The 4,851-nt window shown below is 40.8% G+C and overlaps 1 pseudogene; it reads left to right on the top strand.

Annotated features, from left to right (window-relative positions):
• The first annotated feature begins 3,314 nt into the window (after nt 1–3,314).
• On the top strand, nt 3,315–4,481 carry LOC126490538 (zinc finger protein 26-like; annotated as a pseudogene).
• Nucleotides 4,482–4,851: the final 370 nt, after the last annotated feature.

The raw sequence follows: 4,851 nt of genomic DNA, 5'->3' as shown, positions 1-4,851 counted from the left end.
TATTTTTCGAGACAGGATTTCTCTGTGGTTTTGGAGCCTGTCCTGGAACTAGCTCTTGTAGACCAGGCTGGTCTCGAACTCAGAGATCCGACTGCCTCTGCCTCCCGAGTGCTGGGATTAAAGGCGTGTGCCACCGCCGGCAGTTCCCATACTCTGAAAGACTAGAAATTCCACTGTGGAATTGAGAGGAAATTAGTGGCATTCACTCAGGGTGATGGAGGTAGGGGAGCAGCATTTTAAACCAGAAACACTCACTGTAACAGTGTAATCCATCATGAAACCAAATCCTTCAAGGTTCCCACAAGTGCACATCCTACCTGTGTAACTAGACATTGAATTAACTTTTTATTGATTCTTTGTGAATTTCACATCATGTATCTCAATCCTATTAACCTCCTTATCCCTTCATAGTGGCCCTTTGCCCCGGCAAACCCCTCCCCCCACCAAGATAAAATAAAATTTCAACAAAAAAAAATATTGTGGAAGCTGTAGTATGGCTCAGTGAGTCACACAGTATATACCCTTTGGTCCATACATCTTTACTTGCAAGTGTACATTGCAATGAGTCCCTGGTCTGGCTCGAGGCCTCCGGCTTCTGCTACACTATAGATACATAAATACAGTCCCTAGCTGGGACTGCTCTCGGATACTCTGTTGTTGCCCTCTGTCATGGAGATGTTGCCCTGCAGCTTTGGATCTGTAGAACTAGCCCCTTCACATGCTCCAGCAGTTCATAGATAGGTAGATATTGGGGTAAACCAACTCATAGCCCTAGTTCTGGGCCTGGGTGGTGCTGGGCTGGGCTGGGCTTGTCGGTCCTCCAGCTCTCCCTCATCCTCACCACCAGGGCTAGCTTACCCAGTGCAGCAGGTAGCAAGGAGTGGGGCTAGTTCTCCTGCTCTCATTCCCTTGGGGACCTGCTCACCTGCACCTACACCACCAGGGCCAGCTCTGCTGTGTTGCCCAGGTGAAGTACAGGGCCCACTCAACCTGGGTGCTGCAGTGGGTGACGGGCTGGGCCAGCTCTCCCACCTGCCGCAGGTGGTGAAGGGAACGGAAGGGCATCTTTCTGTCACCCAGGCCACCACATGGCAGACAAGGAGAAGCAGGATCAGCTCTGCTATTCTCACATGATCAGGGCTGGCTCACCCACGCCCCTGAAACAGGGTCAGCTCTACTATGCTGCCCAGGCAAGGTGTAGGGCTAGTCACTGAATATTTTTTTAATATTTTATTTATTTATTTATTATGTATACAATATTCTTTCTGTGTGTATGCCTGAAGGCCAGAAGAGGGCACCAGATCTCATTTTAGATGGTTGTGAGCCACCATGTGGTTGCTGGGAATTGAACTCAGGACCTTTGGAAGAGCAGGCAATGCTCTTAACCTCTGAGCCATCTCTCCAGCCCATAGACACTGAATTTTTAAAGCAGTTTATCTGTGTTCTATTTATGTGTCGTGTGTGTATGTGCATGTGTGCACACACGCGTGTATGCATATACTCATGTGCACACTGGCATACATGTACCAGGGAAGTTTATGCCATGGCTCTCTTGTAGACTTGGTTCTCTCTTTCAACCATGTTGAGACATCATCTCTCTTGTGTCTGCTACTACATAAACTCCTGTCCAATTCTCCTGTTTCTGCCTTCCATCTCAAAGTGGTAGTGCTGAGATTACAGATGTGTGCTACTGTATCTAGTTTGGGGGATCAGTTGTCCATTGTCAGGCTTGCATGGCAAGAACTTTGCCTGCTAAGTTCTTCCTGGCTCTTTAAAACAATTTTGTAACATGCTTAACACTTTTTAAACATTTAAGCTGATTCTAGCACTATTGTTCTTTCAGTTTGATTACAAATCACATAAGCAACTTTAAGAATGTCATGAAAATGGTAAAAATCATAATCATCCTCTAGTAATACATTAAAAAAAGATTGGGTCTCATGTAGCCCCTATCCTCAGATTTGCTATGCTGCTAAGGGTAGCAGCTCCTGATGCTCCTGTCTCCATCTTCTTGGTGCTGGGTTATAAGTACCCTGCCATGCTAGCTCTGAATGATGTACTTTAATCATTTTTTTTTCATACAGAGAAGACGCAACATTGTTGGGGACCTCCAAAATTAATTTATGGAAATTTCTTGTATGACTATGAAAGAATTGGGATATAATCTGTAGAAAATTAATGCAAATGAGAAACATTTAAGAGGAATAGAATTCTCCTTTGTAAGAGAACTCTCTTTGGTACATACTCTGAATATGGTGAATTTGGGGTACCCAATCTGTGCTTAAAAGGTTTGGCTTCAGAATTTCCACAAATATGCATCCTCATATATGTAACTCTGCTTTAAGAGTCTTAAAAGAATTTTATGAAGACATACATGAGTCATTTCAAAGTTAGAACAGATTATAAGTGGTTCTTTCATTAGGGTCCCTTCATTCAACTTGGGTAAAAAAGCAGCAGAAATTATATACATGTAATAAGAATTTTAAGTATCTAATAATGTTTCTGTCTTCATAGGGATTGAAACCCTTAATTTTGAACAACCCATTAATTATATTTATTTTTTCATCAACAGGCAGGAAGACATAGTGCTTTGGAACTCTGTGATTATATGCAACATAAAGATATCTTAAGAGAACATTCATATTTTAAAGGGCATATGCAAACCGAAAATTCAAAGCACACCTGTGACTCTAATCAGTATGAAAAGCTTGTTCCCACTCTGCATGAGGAAACATCTAGGAGACAGGAAATTTCTGTGTTGAATCAGAATGCAGGAAACTTTAGTCTGACCCCAAATGTCACTCACCAGGGAACAGACTTGCAGGACACACCTGTTGCATGCAATACCTCTCTTAGTCAGTCATATTTTAAGGCACATATGAGAATCTATAATGGGGAAAAATTATGTGAATTGATTCAGTTTGCAGATTTTTCATGTCCCACAAGTGGAGCTCTGCCTATTCAAAAGTATACCATAAAAGCCTATGAGTGTAAGACTTGTAGGAAAGTCTTTGGGCATTCTTCCAATCTTAATAGTCACATGCGAACCCACACTGGAGAGAAGCCCTATGAATGTAAGGTTTGTGGGAAAGTCTTTGGGTATTCTTCAAATCTTAATAGTCACATGCGGACCCACACTGGGGAAAAATTTTATGAATATAAAATATGCAAGAAATCCTTTACTACTTCAAGTCTAACTAAACATTTCAGAATTCATACTGGAGAAAAACCATTTAAGTGTAAGGAATGTGGAAAAGCTTTTACCAAGCACATGTACTTTTTTTACTTTCTGCACATGTACAAACACATGCTGAACAGAAAAGCCCTATGTCTGTAAGTTATGTGGGAGATCCTTCACTATTTCTTCAAAGCTGATTGACCACTTAATTCATACTGGAGAGAAACCCTATCAATGTAAGGAATGTGGGAAAGCCTTCCACTCATCTTCCTACTTTCATAAGTATCTAAGAACACATACTGGAAAGAAACCTTATAAATGTGATAAGTGTGGGAAAGCCTTCCACACTTCCTCCTACCTATGTAAACATGTAAGAACTCACAGTGCAGAGAAACCTTATAAATGTAGGGAATGTGGAAAATCCTACAAAAGATGTTATCTATTGAATGAACACTTAAAAACTCATATGGTGGAAAACCCTTTGATTGCAAGGTATGTGGAAAGTCTTTTAGAAGTTCTGCTTGCCATAATAAGCACATTCGCCTTCACACTGGAATCAAACCTTATAAATGTAAGTATTGTGGGAAAGACTTTACTGTTTCTTCAAGTCTCACTGAACATTTAAGAACACACACTGGAGAGAGATCCTATGAATGTAAAGAGTGTGGGTAAGCATACAAAATCTGGTACCTGCTGACGGAACATGTAAAAACTCACTGGAGAAAAGTCCTTTGAATGTAAAGTATGTGGAAAACTCTTTGGAAATTCCTCTTTCCTTAAGCACATTTGAATTCACACTGGGTTAATGTAAATACTGGTAAATGTAAATACTGTAGAAAAGACTTCACTGTTTCCTCTAACCTAGATGAACATGTAAGGACTCATACAGGTAAGAAGCCCTACAAATGTAAGGAACATGGAAACGTCTTCACAACATCCTCAAACCTCTGTCACCATGCACAAATTCACAATAAAGTGGTTTCCTCGAAGTATCAAGAATGTGGGAAAAACTACAGTAAGTTTTATTGACTAACTGAACATCTAATAACTAAGTCTGACCAGAAACTCTTTGAATGGGAAGAATGTCAAAAGCCCTTCAAGAATTCTCCACATCAGGCTGGAGAGATGGCTCAGAGGTTAAGAGCATTGGCTGCTCTTCCTAGAGGACCTGAGTTCAATTCCCAGCAACCACATGGTAGCTCACAACCATCTGTAATAAGACCCAGTGCCCTCTTCTGGAATGCAGGCAGAACAGTGTGTATTATAACAGATAAATAAATAAATAAATCTTTAAAAAAAAGAATTCTCCGCATCTTAATCATCATAATAGAATTTCCAATGGTGAGAAGTCTTATTAATGTAAGAAATGTGGGTTAGCCTTCAAACCAACTTACTTGAAAACATGAAAGCTCTCTTGTTCTCAAGATGCCCATGAATTTAAGAAACATGAGAGCCACTGGAATGTCATCAAAGTGCACTAATGTGTGAGCTCACCCTGGAGCCATATAACGTCACAATAGTAGAATCCCTACTTCCTGGGGGCTTGCTCATTGCATAAGCTCTTGCAGTGGAGAAACTTGTATGTAATATGGAAAAGTCATTCTGCTAAATTCTTTACATTCACTGTGATCTCAGAGTGGAGGGGATGAAGGTAAGAAAGTTGCAGTCAATGT

Source organism: Alexandromys fortis, unplaced genomic scaffold (assembly GCF_014885135.2).
Source record: "Alexandromys fortis isolate MF-2015 unplaced genomic scaffold, M_Fortis_MF-2015_v1.1 scaffold_242, whole genome shotgun sequence".
Classification (NCBI taxonomy): domain Eukaryota; kingdom Metazoa; phylum Chordata; class Mammalia; order Rodentia; family Cricetidae; genus Alexandromys; species Alexandromys fortis.
The sequence above is the reverse complement of the archived record's forward strand: the minus strand, read 5'-3'. Positions and strand labels throughout refer to the sequence as shown.